This window comes from Pteropus alecto, unplaced genomic scaffold (genome assembly GCF_000325575.1).
Source record: "Pteropus alecto unplaced genomic scaffold, ASM32557v1 scaffold177, whole genome shotgun sequence".
NCBI lineage: Eukaryota > Metazoa > Chordata > Mammalia > Chiroptera > Pteropodidae > Pteropus > Pteropus alecto.
The window spans coordinates 3,609,611-3,628,299 of record NW_006442207.1 but is presented as its reverse complement, the minus strand read 5'-3'; the positions used below and the strand labels follow the sequence as shown (position 1 = coordinate 3,628,299).

Genomic DNA, 18,689 nt, shown 5'->3' with positions numbered 1-18,689 from the left:
ATATATATACTTTCAAAATGACATTACAAAGAATTAGAAATCAGTTGAAATATAAAAATTCTTAATGGAAATCCTAAGGTGTTGGTTACAGTTGATTTTTGATGTTAAATATACTCATAGAAAACTAAACCAACTACTCTATAATCCAGAGTGGCAAACTGACCATTCCTTAACATGATTTCATGGAGACAAACCAGAACCAGCCGTCTAGAACATCCCAGGAATCTTCAAAAGCTGGTTATTGTATTCAGTTTGAGATGCTGGAAAAATGGGCTGAGAAAGCAATTCTGTGTTGCTCTATAAATGACTTTAAATGAGGTGTTGGTCAAAGAATAAATTTATTGAACAGATCACCTTTCAGTCAGACTATGTGACTTACATGACTGAACCCCCCTGATGGCTCCCCATTGCCTTAGAAAAATCCAAACTCATGACCATGGTCGCCAGGTCTCCTACAGTACATCTCCCACCTACTTCTCTATTCTTATCTACCTTCCACTCAGACATGCTGGTTCTGTTATGTTCTAAAATTTATACTTCTGCTCTTTCTGGCTCCAAGATCTTTGCTCTTGATAATCCCTCTGCCTGGAAGCCTCTTCCTTCCCTTCTTGGGAGTATTGCCTCATTTTCCCAAGTATAGCCAAAATATCACTTCCTCAGGGGAATCCTCCATGATGGCCCAATATAAAGTTTCCTTCCCCACCTACCCTCCAATTATCCTATTCATCTCTTTTTTAAAAAACCTATCACTATTGGAAACTACTGGATTCGTTTATGTCTTTCCTTGCTTATTATTCATTTTCATCACTAGAAAGTAACTCTATGAAAATTAAAGTAATACTTTAAACCTAGTATCTTTTCCTGACACATACACTCTGATACCATGTAAATACCTATTGAATGAATCTAAGGATAAATACATTTATCTTTGAGAACAGACTGCTTGTTTATTTATTTATTTTTTAAAATCACTTGACCTGATCTTTTAGCAATGTGAAAATAGAACAAAGAACTTCTTTTGGAATGGAGACTTTTGAGACAGTACATCTTCTGCCAGTCAGCCTTACTTCACATCCAAACAAAATGGACGATTCACTTTTCACCTGAGGACTAACCCTCTCCCCGCCCCTTGCCCTTGGAAAAGTACTTGGCTCCATGCACTGACTGCAGGGATTTACAAAGATGTCCCACAGGCTGTCTATGAAGAGTCCGTGTAAGAATGACTTATCTTGTAAGAATTGTCACCGAAGACAAATGCACGAGAATGTAGGTGCACAGATCCACGGAAATCAACCGATGGCTCAACTAAAAATTGCATCTGCTCCTACATATCAATACCTTCTTTGGAAGGCTTCCTTCCAAAAAATACTTTAAAGACAGCAATATTAATCCCCGGAATTGCTTCAGAGGAAGCGTCCTATTACTTTTGCAACCTGTATGCCCCTGCCAACCTCTCTGACCCTTTTCGCTTCCCACTGAACTCTTGTTATTGAAGAAAAACTAATTAGAAGTCAGAAGAAGGTTAAAGTTTCCCCAAAGACAGAATTTCAAGCAGAAAATTGGGAAAGTTTTCCAAGCTTGACAATAAGAAGGGTTTTGTCAGCTATTAAGGTGACCTCAAGTTCACCTTCGAGAAAAATTTTCAGAAAAACAGAGTAAGCCTCAATCTATATTTACTCAATGAACTGAGAGACGAAAGGGAAAGAACCTAGACATTGTTTTGCCAATCCTGGGCAGATCAATAAGGAGGCTGCTCTTTTTCAAAGGTGTGTTTGGGCTTAATGCTCCTCAGATTCTGAGTTCAGAATTCAAAATATATATGTACATAATTATTGAGAATCTCACTCAGATGCACTAGTTTAAAATAAAAGACTCAATGAAAATGCATGTGGAATGCTGACTACAAATTATCATACATATTATCATCACCTATTCAAATATTTATCTTTTCTAGGGACTATATGCCCACAGGGATTGGTAATGAGATATTGAGCGTTTTGCCATTAATATTCTGTCTCGAATTGAGCCCAGCTTTACAAGAAAAAAAAAAAACACATCACTGTCATCTCAGTTTTCACTGCTTGCTCTTTGTAAAGAGGTAGAAGGATACTGTCAGAATTAGCTCTAGGGGAAAATTGCAAAGTAAAGTTAGCTTTCATTTGTCTCTCATTTCCTTGGGGTCTTTTTATCATCTACTCACATTCCTGAGAGTTCATTGCAGTGTACCGTCCCACTAAAGTAGGCTCTTTGTTGAGACCTCTACCTTTCCTCTGATCCATCAGAATATGCTCTCTGCTCTTTTGAACGCAAAGAAACTGAAGAAAAACAAAATCTCTTCAGTGTGTCTGTCACTGCTTCACTCAAAACCATGAAAATGAAGTTGCCTTCTTAGAATTAAACTGCAAATGAACTCTTAATGGATCAGAGCAGAGATTAATAAGTACCTTAATGGGACCAAATGGTCCCCAAAGCAGTAGGAATAGACACTAATCAGATTGAAAATATTAATATGTATCCAAATAATTGGGATGGGATGTAGGAATCACTTGGAGACAAGACTAGCAGTGCTGTCTAAGCAGTGATTGCCGTTGGGGCCCTTTTAATTGTCTTCTTACTGTAGTCCTGGGTGGATGTCACCCAGTGTCCCTACTGTAGAACTCCTGCCTCCCACCCTCACACCTTCAGATTATTCCATTCTTTCCAAGCAAGTGTCTGATAACCCGATTTCCCACGTAGCCTGCCTACATGGCAAACACTCATTGACCAGGCCGACACAAACTTTGAGCATATTTAATGATTATTTTTCATATTACAAATTAGAAGCAGGTCTCCTGATTATGTGACAGTGTGGTGTATCACTGCTGGAACCTCAGGAATTTTTTGAGGCTACTAGGATAGCATGGTAGGAATGCCCCAGTGGGACCAGTCCATCGTGGTCCACTGTGGATGGCAGGATGGCAGGTAGAAAAATTCGAGAGATAGATATCACATGGTCTGTAATTAAAAGAAATGCAAATTGTATACTTTTATGGGTTGAATCATGTCCCCCCAAAAGACATATTGAAGCCCTAGCCCTAAAGTACCTCAAAATATGATCTTATTTAGAAATAAGGACATTACAGGTGTGATTAATTAAGTTAAAATGAGGCCATATTGGAATAGGGAAGGTCCTTAATCTGATATAACTGGTGTTTTATGGGAGGGAAAGTTGACAGAGACACAGAGGAAAGACCACCATGTGAAGATGGGGGCGAGACTAGAGTGATGCTGTCAGAAGCCAGGGAACACCTGGGGCTATCAAAAGCCAAAAGAGCCGAGGAAACGCCCTCCCCTAGAAACTTTGGAGGGAACGTGGCCCTCCCACACCATAATTTGGGACTGTCAGCCTTCAGAACTGTGAGAGAATACGTTTCCTCTGTGTAAAGCCCCCCAGTTTGTGATAACTTCTTTGGCGGCCCTAGGAAATAATACACATATTTAAGAAGTGAGAACAGCTGATGGCTCCACGAGCCCTCGGTGCATGAAGTGCAGGCTTCCAGGGAGGATCAGTCTCTCAGACCTAAGGCTGGGTCTGAGAAGTTTCAGGACAAGAGGGTTTAAGATGGAGAAGTTAGCGATGTCCCCTCTCAAAGCACAGAACTCACCTGGACTTCCATCTCGGGGAGAAGTCCAAAGGAAAGAGATCATAGAGGCAGGAAGAGAAAACTGGGAGCTGTTCCCACAGTCACCCCCTTGGCCAGCTTCCTTCGAGGGGGAGCCGAAAAAGCGTTCTGGAATCACCGCTTCACATCCCCCATGAACAACCTTTGCCTCACTTCCCAAGGCTTACCCAGGCCTGTAAGTTAGGTAACGACTCCCCCCATTTCTTGATCCAGAAACCTAGCACTCATCCTGGATTCTTCCCTTTCCTTCCGTCTCTCAAACCCAATATCAAGAAATCCCACAGTTTATCCCCAAATACATCTCCTTTACTCCTCTGTTCTTTACTCACCATCCCCATAACCCCGCTTTAGTCAGATTTTTACCATCATTTGCCTGGACACCAAAACAGCAAAAGTGATCTTAAAACAAACATCTGATTATGTAACTTCCCTGCTTAAAACCATTCATTTCACTGAGAATAAAACTCCTACTTTTTACAATGGCGTATGAAGCATTTTACTTATTAAATCCTGCCTCCCTCCTCCACCGTCCCTTGGTTCCAGCTGCACTGTCCTTCCTTCGAGTTCTGCCTATCACTTTTTTCTTTGCACACACAATTTCTTTAGTTGGAATGTTCTATCCACGTGGCTGGCTACTCCCTATCCTTAGTTTCAGCTTAAATGATTCTTTGGAGAGGCCTTCCTTGGTGACCATTCACATGTATTAATTTTTATTCCGGCATTTTCAATGTCTAATCTAGTCATCAAAAGCAAGAGACATTGGAGATTTACTCAATAATTTAAGTTAATATAATCAGGCCATCTCCACAAAAAAGCACAGGTTGATGAAGTTGAATATTTTACCCAATATTGCCTGAGCCATCAATTTATAGTGTATTTCAAATGATCTTAAAAGCAAAGTCTTTTTTAAGGATAAAGACTATTTCTATTTCTACACCTAAAGATAGACTACAGAAAACTGAAAATTAAGTCCCTGGTTTTGCAAAGCAGTAAGATTTTGGAGTAGGTGGGTATTATATTTTCCTTCTCAGGGCTTTCCAGCCTTGATTTATAAAGTAGGAACTTCCAGGATCTCAAAAACATTGAATGGAAGTTTTTGCCTTCCTTATTTTGCTGGCCTCTTCCCACGGTAGAAGAGTATGGAGCTATTGGCATCCATCTTTTCTCAACTAGCCTGTCCACAGGACACACACATTCTTCACTTCAGGTGACAAGCACAAAAGCAAGCTTCATCCTGCAGAAGGCCCTCCCTCAGTGCGCATCTCAGGGAAGGAGAACAGGAAGTCTGACTTTGTCGTGGGTTCAAGCAGTTTATTCTAGTCCAGGTTGACTAGCAATACATTTCATATTTTGATCTCCATTTGACTTCTGGGTCTATCTCTCAACTGATTCAGCAAAAGGATATGACCATTTAAGCCCCTGGAACCCCAATAATTTGATCTGTATGACCAAAATGACCATCTCGACTGCCTTATTTGTTGCACTTCCACTGCAGCCACGTTGTAAAGTGGTACCGCAAAGTACACACTGAGCTTTATTACTCCAGCTTTCGGTCAGACCACCTGGTGTTGGCAGAGAGAGATGACGGCTGGATTAGCAGAGGCGAGGAAGTATTAGTCACCCGCTGTATTCCTGTGTTGTTGAGCCAAGGCTGGTCAATTCGGTAGAATGCTTCTTTTGTAATGTTTTATGACTCTACACTAAACACATGAACACACAGCCTGAATAGATTTATAGCTACCATAAATTGACAGAAATTCGTTTTTTTGTGTTTTGTTTTTTTAGCATGGGGGTAGTTAGGACTGTTAGAGACAGGATTATATAGGGGTGCATAATCTTTACAGTCTGAATTTCATTATTATTCTTGCTCTACTGGAAAGAAATCATTGACCCTCTTAGAAAAGGGCTGGGATGCAGAAGTTCTAGGTTTATTGACTAGAACAACTAATTTAATCTTTATTGTACTGAGATGTTTCCAATTGTAAAATAAACTTTTACTGGCCGAGTAATCTTATAATCATTGCTACCATGGGACTTAGATTATTCAATAGCTGCAAAACTAGTAGCATATTAATGAAATTTTATGCCCCAAGTCCATAAGATGATAATTTTAAAACAATTATAATAAACTTAGATGATCTAAGTACAGAAATAGATTGAATTAAAGATATTTCCTGGATTCTAGAAGCCACAAATTGATATTTAAAATAATGACTCATTTTTTTTTCTTAAGAAACTGATGTGATTATAATACTTAACAATAGGCTCAAGTTCGAATCTTATAATGAAGCTCAACTCTGAAGGTTTCACTCTGAAGAAAATTAGATGTTTTCAGGCACAATAATTGATTATGAGAAATTTCTGGGAAGAGAATATATTGATGAAGTTATATAGTCAAAGATTTAGGTAAATTTATAGGCGAAAGAGTCTGTAATTTCCTCAGCCTACACGATTAATAATTTAGAGCCAAATTTAAGGCCACTCCACCCAGAAAGAATTACATTATCTAATTTCTGTTATGTTATCTTGAAGTGTAAGCAGCAAACTCATTAAAAATTAATGAGGTAATCAGACAAATTCTATGACTATGCGTGAGCTTCTCATTAATGTTTCACTAGACAGCATTAAGAAAGACTAAATAGACTACACTAGATTTAGAAGTAATAAATGGACTTCGAAAGCAAAGCAACTTAATGACCTTCCAGTAAACACAAAGACTTGAAAGAGAAAGGATGAAGAATTTTAGAAACCTATCAGCTAGCTTTCCGGCTGCATCTGCAATGGAAAAAGTGAAATAGAGTATGATTAATTACCCGCTTAATTTGATGAATCAAGAGGCCGGGTTTAAATATTACTTTGGACCTTGAAAGAACTGATTGGAATGTCATTAACAGGTTAACATGCCTAATTCTCCCTTCACTAAGTACTGTTTGACTAGATCATGGTTTCTCAACAGTGATACACACTAGTGACATTTTGGCTTGTGGGTCATTCTTTGTTATAGGGTGCTGTCCTGTGCTTTGCAGGATATTTAGCAGCATCGCTGGCCTCTATTGGCTAGATGCCAGGAGCATTGCCCAATTGTGACAGTCAAAAATGTCTCCAGACATTGCTAAATGTCCCCCAACAGTTCCAAACGTCCCCGGACATTTGTACTGCACACCGTGAAAGGAGTCATACTCATTACATAGAGGTGAGAACTCTAAGGATACAAATAGTACATTTTTATTCAGGGTGGGAGGATCTACACAGATTAAATGAAAGTATTAACTTGAAATTATTTGGCCAATTTGGATTTCGCAGACAATTAAACTAGTTAATTCAAATCAAAATTTCTTCTTTAGGATTTGACTTATCAGGATTGGCATCTACATTAACTCAATTAGTGGACTAACTACTAGGCATATTTCTCATTGTGGTTTCAGGTTTCAAGCTCAGAAATACTTCAAGTGCAATGATCAGGGCTAAAAAGCAGATGGAGCAGCAACTCAGCAGCATGATTGTGTTTCTTGGGCCTTGTTACTGCACACGCACACACCTATACACACTTATACACACATACCCCTCCAAGGGTACTTCCCACTGGTTTCTGGTCACCCGGTCCTTGCTTTGGTTTTGGACTGCCCCTTTCCCACCCCTGTCCCTGTCTAACCTTATTTGTCCCAACTTGATTTGCTGGAGAGCTTGATGATTAAAAATATGTGCTTTAGAGCTAGACAAAAATGTGTTTGAATTCTAACTCCATGATTTATCAGTCCCTTGTCATGCAAAAAATGGGATGTGTCATAATAATACCTCCAAGGTTGTTGTAACAACTATATGGTTAGGAGGTTAATGCTTCTGCCAACAAGATTCAACTATAGTGCTAAAACAGACGAGGATTAATTTCTCTGAGGGAGGCAGCCCAAGCTGGTATGGATGCTCTAGGAAGTCACGAGGAACGAAGGCGCTTCTTATATTTCCGCTCTGCAATCTTTAATGAGTGATTTCTATCCTCCGAGTTAAAAGATGGTTGTTGGATCTCCAGACATGATTTCTTCATTCCCAGCAGGAAGAAGGGGAAGTCCAAAGAGCAAAGGAACTTTTTCAAAAGTGCTTCTTGACTTCTTTTTATTGTCATTGGTCACACGTGGGAGAAAGCACAAGAAATGACATTTTTAAGGCAGGTACGATGGCTTCTGGTAACACAGCAGTTTTGTTAGTAAGGAAGAATGAATATTGAATAAACACTATCATTTTTTGACACTTAGAGACTCCCTCCCTCTCTCCATCGAATTATAAGAATCCAAGAACCTACTCGATTCCAGGAAAATAAAGGCGGCCCTAATTTTATGATCATTGCCATCTTTCCTGATGCTTCTTTAATTACATCCTCTGCTGCCAAGCACCAGTGTTTGGAGGTGGGACCCAAGAATGCCACCACAGAAATTTATTGGCCAGAGCCTGCTCTGCAAGCAACAGGGCTAGAGGTTCAGCCTTCAGAGGGACCCATGCTGGTCTATCAGATGACCAGTCACCTCCAGAGTACTGGATGGGAGTAGATCACACACCTTGTAGAACCTGCCACCATGCTCTACCACCCTACTCAGTCTTAAGGAATTTAACTCTCCCATATGGGTTCACTTGTTTCTTCCTGAACCTCCAGAAACACCTCTTTCTCCAATCTGGGACAATCTAAGTCTGAAACCCCTACTGGTCTAGGTTTTAAGAATTCAGGTCAAATATTTCTTCTTGGAGCTAAGGAAATTCAAATCTTCAATATACAAGGCTGGGTTGGTTTATTTGGAACAAGAGATGGGGGCACTTACAATAGGGCACAAAAAATGATATTACTGAGGGGAAAATAAAGGATAATTTTTCATTGACCAGTTAACGTCCTCAGCAGTGTAAGAGAAACATCCAATTAAAATGTATTTTCATCTGTATGGGAGAAACAGAAATTATTTGATAATTATTTGAATTTTAGAATAATTGGAACTTTTTATCTCCTTTTCCCCAATGTCATCACAGTGCTAAAAGTCTAACACTTAATGAGTACTGATACTATTCATCAAAAGGTAACTTTCCTTTTTCCTACAACTACAGAAATAGAAGTCCGTTCCTGTGTGTTAATGTTTAATGACTCATTGTTTGATCTCAAGCTTGTATTTTGCTCTTTTGAAAGAAAAGCCACTTAAGTAATGAGTGAGATATGGAATTTCCTAACTAGAACAGTTGTAAATCACTGTGTTCTGTAAAACAGAGTAAGTGTGGCAGACAGAAATGTTGATCTCTCCACAGCCATTCTCACCACTGCCCTGACAACTGTGCTTCCTTTCTTCCTTGGTGGCAGAGCCCTGATTTTGTTCAAGTAACTACCTGTCCACATACTCAGTCCCAGGAGGAAATCGCTGATTCATTACTCTAAACCAATTGTTGTAATTCTATTACTCTTGCTAATGATGGGTTTAACCATGAGCAGTGATGCCCAGTGAGTAAGCTAGGAGGTCTCTTCCTCAAAGGGACACAAATGAAAACTTGCCCCGTCCAATGTTTGGATGTTGTAATGGGAGGCGTGATGACAGTAGCTCTATTTGTGATCCATCTTTTGACCATAAAGAAAGACGTTGGTATATTATGAATGGCATAGCAGAAAGATGAAAGGTGCCCGGGCCTTGATAACATCCTGGAACTTCTGGAGCAACTTTGGACCAGTCTAACTTAGTCTGTAGAATAAAATTTACTGTTTAGGCCACTTACTGTTAGGTATTTTGTTATCTGCCGACAAAGACATCTTAACTGTCAAATGACATGAGAGTTTGCTGTGGAAGAAGAGACTGCTAGCTGTCTATACAGTATCTGTTGCCTATTTTTTTTTTCTTATTAACAGAACCCTAATCATATTCTTAGCAGCAACCTAACTACATTCCCTAGCTTCCCTTAAAGCTAGGGCTCAACTGAAGTGTAAACAGAAATTGATGGTATGTCTTCTGGGACTACTTCCTAAAGGGCACTAACTCGGCCAAGATGCTCTTTCTTTTCCCCTTCCCTCTCTCCTTTCTGGTCTTGCCTGGAAGATGAATGTAAAGGGCGGTACTCCAACAGCCATATTTCACTACGAGTAGACGTTAAGGATGAAAGCTACACACAAAAGGTGGTAGAGCATCTGATTGACCATGGAACCATCATGCTAGCACTAGATTATCTCTGGACATTTTCTTGTTTAAACTGTTATTATGTGGGATTAATGATATAGGCAACCAAACTTAATCCTGACTGTTGTAGCTGCTGAATGGCATTTTAAGTGATATTCTTTGAAAGAAATAAGATAGAAGCAGAAGCCTCATTTCTTAGAAGATATATTTTTTTCAAATTTACAAATAGCCATTGAGTTACTCAGAAAGAGCAAAGAGCTACTCAAATTGTATTTAGTAATTTGATTTTATATTTTTTACACGATCATCCTAAAAACTATAATCTTTGAAGCTGATTTAAAAAGCAAGGAATAGGAGTCATTATAATACTTGTTACTGTGTTTCTGTGAACTTCCAGAAAGGAGTCCAAAATTTGGTGACCAAATTTACTCAGTCTGAACACGTTTATTGAGCACATAAAACACTGGAGGCATTGTGTGTGTGTGTTTGTGTATGTGTGTGTGTAAGAGAGAAAGAGAGAGTGAGAGAGACAGAGAGAGAGGAGAGAGAGAGAGACAGAGACAGAGACAGAGACAGAGAGAATCAGATACAGGACGTACATTCATAGAACAAAATGAATGTTTACTGGCAGGAAAGAATATAAAAAGATGAGGCCAATTTTGTAAAAAAAAAAAAAACAAAACCAAAAATAAAAAATAAAAATAATCGCCTATAGAATGCAAGAAAATAAGCCAAAATGTTAACCGTTCTATGTCTTATAGTTTTAATTTCCTTCTTTATTTTTTTTCACGTTTTCTATAAAGAACATGGTTTTTAGTCAGAAAAAAAACTTTAGAAAAAAATTTGTTTTTGTTGTTAAAAAAAAAAAAGCAGTTGTTATAGGCGAGGAATTTGGAGCCGAAGCCCTCTACCTACTACGTCCTGGGAATTCTTGGCTTTCTGCATTTAGTTCTCTTTCATAGCTGCTCAAAAATTTTCAGTTGATCATAGTGGCTTTAGTTTCAGGTTTTGAACCTGCTAAAATGCAGATCCAATGGAAGGTCAGTAATTCTTAATCAGGAATGCATATGGGCTTAAAAAAAAAAAAAAAAGAAAAAAGAATTCCTGGTTCCTATTCCTAGTGATTCTGATTCACTAAGTCTGAAATAGAATGAAACCATGTGAATCTTTACTCCCCACGCGATTCTGATGTGCACCCTGGGTTTAGAACCATTGCTTGGTTGTTATCAGTTATTTGACTCTTAGTATAAATGAGAATCCAAAGAAATGTTTGTTAGGGAATAAAGGAATATAAAAGGGTGGTAGCACCTATAACTGAAGGGATGTGGGGCAGTTAGCATTGAAGAGAAGCACAAAAGCCTGTGACTTTGCCATGCTCCCAGGGCCTTGCATGCAGAGACTAGAAAGGAACAAAAGTATGAAAATAGGCCTTTGATGGTATTTCAGCTTATTAGGACAATGAAACAGCCAAGCCCATGTCTCAAAGAGATGGAATGTGATGAAGAGAGAGAGAAATAGTTTGAATCTTCTGAACAATGTGAAATCATCTTGAATGAGTCTCATTTTTGAAGGCTTAAATCATGACCAAAGGTCCGGAAAGGGTCACTGGAGACATAAGCAGAGAGTGTGATCTCGGTGTCTTCAGATATCATTAAAAAATTGGGAGATGGCATTAAACATAGGACACTGCTTCTTTAGGTGATTTAAGGGACTCAGCTGGGGCTCATCACAGTCTCAATGCAGAGCCAAATTCTGCTCCGAGGTTTTCATAAATGTCTCACTATGAATGGTGTGTACACATGCCAAGATAAGGCTTCATCTCCATCTTCGTTTATCACTGACAAAGAGAGATAACTCTCGGAGTGATTTTTCTCTTATATCTTGCCAGAACAAAAGAAGATTCATCATCAGCCCTTAATAACCAATTGTTTATATTGGTAATTTTCTGAAGGCTCTTAAAGTTCTACATTCCACTGTGTTACAGTAATTTCTTCCTCAATTTTTAATTAGAGTATCACTACTTGGAAAATGAGCATATTTTTATTGCGAATAGAATCATAATAAATCTTTTAAATTTAAACCAGGAATCAAAGCCCCACTGAGTTAGGAGGAAATCAAAGGATTGTAAAATGTATTTCATTCATTTTCACCTAGGCGATGCGATTCTTCTAATGTCAGGCTCTGCCTGCTATCTTGTCATAATGGGTTGAAATATACAGATATTCAAGATGAGATATTACATTGTAAATTACTAATTACATACATAGAATTCTGATGGTTACAAATGTTTAATGCGCCAGAGGGGAAAATGTCTTTATTAAATATCTTTCCATTTATCAACTTCTAGGACTTATCCTCTTGGATTTACTTTGGGAAGATTTATCCAATTGAAGAATTAATTTTTCAAAAGTCAAAGTTAAAGGAAACTAAAGAACTTCTTAAACTCAACAGGATGAAAATTAGAACTCTTCGTAGGAATGGAGACAATCCTATTCCTTAGTGCCCTGGTAAGCCTACATATTTTCTCTTTCTCATCCTTAGAAACAAAAAATAATTCAGAGAAATGAGGCCATCATCAAGTCTATCCAGAGAAGTAATTACCATACTAAGTATTCTCACAGCATACAGCATTGTGGTATTACTGACAGGTGAATGTTTTATGTTATCCTCATTAAAAACTAACATCTTTCTCTTACTGGAAGCATCAAGTAAATTATGTACTTTAAACAATCGCAGAAAAGCTTTTTTTGTTAAGTGCAAGAAAAGGAATGTGTGTTATATACTTCTGGGGAATATTGGAAATGGTGATTCTTCCTTTAGAACAAAATGTATTTCCTTCGATGGCAATTCTTCCGTTCAAAAGAGTGAAGAAAAAACTGTAGTCTTAAAATGAATCACTGAACACTAATATCCAGTTACAGGTTTTATTACTTCAATTGCAAAAGGCCAAAGACCAATGTCATGTTCTATCACAGCTGCGACCAGTTAACAACATTTTAGAAGAGACTATGTTCCAAGAACACACACCAAAATAATTGACGTCATCTGCAAAGCGAAATAGTACTCTGCAGTCTCCGTCAGCAATCCTGCACGGTGGCAGGTTATAAATAACCTCACGTAGCCTACACTGCCACTTCTGTCTGCAAAGCAAGCTCTGCTCCACCAAATCGACCTTCTCAATACTCGACTTCAGTTACACATTAGAAAACACTGACACGCTATTTAAAAATTTGTTTGTGAAAAGCTGCTAAGAATCTCTCTTTTCAATATCTAGTTTTCAAGACGGTATCAAGTGACATAATCTTTCTTTCCCCCCAATTAAATAGGTATGTCCCAAAGTCGTGTGACCTCCTGCTCTGCATGCCTAGCATAATGCTGGGTATACTGCTCAATGAGGACCACTGACTGATAGATTGTTCAATGACTGCAGTGTGAATTAGCCAGAGTAGGTGTCCAATGCCAAATGAAAGATAGTGACCCTACTTTGAACCCTCCCTGGCAGCTAACCAAGGAATTTACGTATCATCCATTCCAATTTCTGCAAGCTATAATGAAGCATTTTCTGAAACTCGTTAAAGGGAGAAAAACCTTGATTTAATAATGCTGGCATTGTCTTTCACCTTTGCTGTCTTTTTTTTTTTTTCTCTTCTTTCTTTTGTGCTCACCTTCTCCCTTTCTTTTCTGTTGACTTTCATAAGCATTTTTTTTTAAGCTGGTACTGAGCTAGGAGCTAGGACATATACAAAGAAAAAGATGTGTTTTCCCCTACAACCTGCCTCAAAGGAGCTTCCAGTTTAGTGAGCTACCTTTTATAATAATGAGAGCTCTGTCCATTGCACATTTACTTCATTCCAGATGCATTTTACACATTGTTGTATTTAATCTTCATAACAATCCTGAGTGGAAGTTATTTGACCATCCCATTTTACAGATAGGAAATAAAGCTCAGAGCGATTAACTAACTTGAAAGAAGTCATACAGTTAGTAAAAAACTGGAATTCAAACCGGATTTGTTTGGCTCCAAAGCCAGTGTTTATTCCACAATAATATTTTGTTCCTAGAAAGAAAAAGATGAGCCCTGGGTTGGGAATATTTACCACTGCAGTAACAAGGGAAGTCATCCCTGAAAATGTGCATCTCAGTCTGACTGCAATTCACAAAGGCAACACTTAAAGCACATAACGGAATCTAAAGCGCAAAAGGCTATGGTTTAGGTCAGTGCTACTTACAGCCTGATCTAAAGACCAGTGCTAGTAGATAAATTATATATTATAAGTCTGTGATGAGATAAATACAGAAATTGAGAGTAAGCACTTAGAAACTTTTAATAGCAATCTGTCAGAGATATGATAATGTACAATAACATAATATAATAACAATAATGTGGCATTATGTTTTGCGATTTTTAAAAGTTTAATTTCCCAGTAGTTCATTTTTATTATATTTTACAAAAGTATCAGTCTACCTGGACTGCGCATTTTTAAAAAATTGGTCCTTCACCACACATAGTTTGAGAAGCACTGGTTTAGGTTATTCTGAATATAAATATGTAAAATTTAAATCATGTTAGCAATATATCAACATGATTTTCTAGGCACACTGCTAGGGTACCTAGAATAGATCTTTTCTCTTTCCTGGACTGATAAACTGCTTACTGACTACGGAGCCTGTTACTGTGGGATTTGGGATCACAAACCAGTTGAGGGTCCTCAACTGGTCCTCCAACACCATGCCTGAGACAAAGGGAGTTTTCAGGATGTGCTTGATGCACGTGGAATGGAACAAATAGTGACCAGTGACCCATCAGGTAAAAGTCTCTGCTGAGTTTTAATTCATATTTCTTGGTGAAAAGAGAATTAAGTGTTGACACATTATCAGTAAACCTTCCAGTACTTCTGATCACATGGCTTAGTGACAGATGCTGAAAATACTTCAAATGGTGCCATTTACACACTATGTTGATTGAGAGTTGTGTTCTTTGTGAGTCTATCAGGGAATAATAAAGGCTGTAAGATTATCTCAGAGCTCTTCTGTGGGTAGAATATAGACATAGAATTTGGTACTTGGAAGAGAATCTTGGACAATTTACGTACCCAGGAATCACAATGGGTTTATTCATGACTTCTAAGGGAAGTCATGCATTTAAGGAGCTGGTTATTGCAACTAGTGATTAAATGCTGCTGCCATTAGAAAACGTTATTTTATGAACGCTTTTAGAAGAAATCTTGCCGCACACCCCAAGTGATAATATACATAAGATTTCAATTGCATGTGTCATTCTCTTATTTTCAGAGCTGTGTCCTGGCCATGAAAACATCCTCTGCTACTAGTGACACCTTAACTGAAGTTGATAGGGTTGATTTTCTGCTGGGTGATGACAAGCATGAATCCTTCATAGAAAAATCTGAGGAATCGTGTCGTGTGGCTGGCCCTGCCCCCAGATGCCAGCAGTGAGAGCACAAGACTGCTCTTTTATCTGTGACTAAAGAAGCTAACAGGATGACTCAGAGGCCAGGGGAAAACATGCTCTAAGGACTTCTTTCAGCCCTCTAAAATGCGAGGAAGATTAATGGCCGGCAAAGTCACACTGCAGATTATAATTCTCTTCAGGCAGGTTACGAAGGTGCACTGACAAACTGTGAGGTGGGGGAGATGAGGAGGGAGAAAGGCTATAGAGCTGCTTTCGAAGCCATTCATCAGAAAAGAAAATATCTCTCAATAAAATGACACCATGTCTTAAACTTCATGTCTACTAGCATCCCTATCAGTTACGTGCCGGAGTGTGAACTAAATGTGCCTTCACAGTAATCAGAAAATAGAATTATGTACATGAAATATATAAATATTAGATACATATATTTAATAAAACAAGCTGGCTTGTTTTAAACTCTGAAATAAATCAGGGCTAAAATTTCACATATGGGTCTGCTTGTCTATTTGATAAATTACACAGACTGGCAGCTTTCTGAATACCATAAGTATCCCTGCCTTCTGATAAAATATGGAATATTTATTTTGTAATATAGATAGCAGGATCTCGATATTCTAAAATCTATATATCAGAGAGAGATAGAAAGACAGAGAGATGTTCTTCCTGGAATATTATCAAAGATAAATTTGTTGTGTATGGTGGGGTTCAGGACACGCTATCCTAAAATATGGGCATGTTTGCATATTGAATATCTTATGCTGAAGGAATGTGGGAGAATGTCAGAGGCAGCAAGGTCACTCGAACCTTCCCCCTGCCCCAGTCTTTCTCTCTGAAAGCAGGAGATAAATCTCCCGTGTGAAAGGTCCCCTCCCTGTACAAAAAGGAAGAAAGATATTCTTATCCCCAGAAATGGGAATTTGGGACTGAGAAATCCATACAAACACACCTGGTTAAACCAACCTTTACCTTCCTAGCTACTACTTCACCATTTACTACGCCTAGCTCAAATCGCTTGGCCTTGTCAGTTCTTCATAAATTTATTGTTTCTTTGTCTAAAAGGTATAAAAGCTTCCTGCTCTGATCACTTCTTTGGGCCTTCATTCTCTTGTGAAGGCTCCCATGTACGTGTAAAAATTCCATAAAACTTGTAAGCTTTTCTCCTGTTAGTTGGTTTTTGTCAGTTTAATTTTTGGACCCAGCCGAGGACCTTAAGAGGGTCAAGAAAAACTTTTAACGCTCCTACAGGTGGGATACAATCTTTAGCAGGATAAGCTAAACTACGTTAGTTCAGCCATCGACTAAGGCATCATGGTCAATCCACCAACCAGATGTGAACTTTTAAGTTCCCATCTTATAGTTTAAGAAACAGATCAAGGTCCAGCAACATTGAATCTGAGTATGATCTTAAATGAACTCAGAGAGAATTGTTTCCTCTTCTTTCAGAAACTCTGTGAAGTAGAAGTAAATTTTATTTCTGGGGAGAATGACCAGGGCATTCATAGTTAATTAGTGCTTGTTCAAAGTAGGAGGGTAGAATAGGAAAAAAAAAAGAAAATATTGTGGATGTAAGGTGTGGGTACAGGACAGAGCTAATTCTCGAGTTTCCTATTATAAAGTCTACAGAATAGTAAATGTACAATATCTGTTATTCAATGTTAAATAGTAAAGAGTAATTTTAGCATTCCATACTCAAGCTTTGCTTTTTCTGAACTGTTTTTCTATACTGAAGGCCAACCACAAGAATCAAGAAATTTTGGAGGCAAGGCATATCTGCGTAATCAAGAAACTTATGCAGATATGCCTTGGCTCTAAAAATAAGAACATATTTTTATTCTCTAACTTGGCCAAAACATTCAAATGTTATTTCAAATTGTAGAATAGATACCAAATCAGAGACCAGGAGAAAGATATTCAAACTTTCTCAAAAAAAAAAAAAAAAATCAATCTTACATTTAAAAACCTGTAAAATATTTAAAAGGAAGATCATGATTTTCCAAATTCAATTAAGTAGTAATAAGAAAGGTTGAGGCCTTCAAGACTTCTGAGATAACGAATGACAGGGGGGTAAAGCCTTCTTCCTCTGCTAGCCTCTAGGCACAGTCCAAGCTAAAAAAGAGGCTTTTCATTCAACCTAGTAATGAGAAACATCCATCACCTCTGTCTTGAGTCCAGCCTTAAACCTTTCTGTAAGTGGAGAACATTATTAAATGTTTAAAGAAAACTGAAGTCACAGAACAACATTCCCCCGGCTTATGATAGCATGGATTAATCGATGAAGACAATTTGTACATTATCTTTGGACTGTGAATATAGAATGGTTTTAAAAATTCCAAATCCTCAGGGCCTACTTAAAAACTGGTATTGATAACACTTTCTCAAGCTGTTTACAAATGACTTTATTTGCAGTAGTAGTCAATATGAAAGTTATTTCATGTGCCTATCCCAGAGCAAGTGCCTAATAAACATTTGGTGTACCAATGAATAAACAAATGCATGTCAAACATAAAAACAATCTGATCTGATGCATTATTTTGGCAGCATTAAAGACAACATTTGACTGATCCCAGAGTAGTCTGTTTTACTTTGTTTGTAACTTACCTAATCTTTATGATCATATATATTTAGTTTACATTAAACTATAAATATTTATATTATTGCCATTTAATAAAAATTCAATATTAATAATTGTATATACTGGTTAATTTTAAGAATCTGTTAAATATCCTTAATATACCTTGATAACATTGTGGATGTACATTGTACGGAATCAATATTCCCTGTGAATAAATGTTATGAGAGCTCAGGAGTAATTACAGGGATCTCTTATGGCTTCAAAAAGCAAAAAATGTCAAGTAATCTTATTTTATACATTGCGAAAAATCTCTATCATCTCATACATCTTCCTTCATCATGTTCCCTCTTGTGCACTTCTTTGCTCTTTAAAATTTCCACATTTCTTTAACCTGAACTCCTACTTTGGGGGAAGGAGCTTATACTGCTTCTTTTTGCTTATTCATATGAAATTGTGCTCTTTAGACAGAGAGGTCATGTGAGCCAGCTAATGCATTGGCAGGTGAACTAGTTTTTATTGCCAAATGAGTCAGTTGAGATGGGAACATTAATTTATTTGAAAGGATATGAGTTGACAATGCCATAAAGAGGTATTCGTATAGAACAACTGTCAAGAAAATGTAGGTTGGGTATTGTATGATTTGGCAAGCGTCAGAATGTCCATGTTCACAAGTGTCTCCCTCTCTTAATCTGTTTCTTGGATTCCTCTGTTAAATGCAAATCCCCCTAGAGAAGCAATGCCTTAAACTATTATCAGGTGTTAATATTAGATTAAAATTGCTGACACTCAGGTATTTTATTTGATTCAACACCATAACCTTCTTAGGGATAGTTCATCAGATTGCCTTGTTGTTGAACTGAGGAGAGAGAGGACGAGAAATTTTGAGACAG

The 18,689-nt window shown here is 37.9% G+C and overlaps 1 long non-coding RNA gene across 1 annotated transcript in view; it reads right to left on the bottom strand.

The window, feature by feature from the left end:
* Window positions 1–6,871: 6,871 nt before the first annotated feature.
* LOC112470128 overlaps window positions 6,872–18,689 on the bottom strand; it is a 16,913-nt gene continuing 5,095 nt past the window's right edge. Inside the window, exon 3 of the long non-coding RNA XR_003042849.1 lies at window positions 6,872–7,768. This is a non-coding gene — a long non-coding RNA (uncharacterized LOC112470128). The remainder of the gene's footprint in view (window positions 7,769–18,689) is intronic.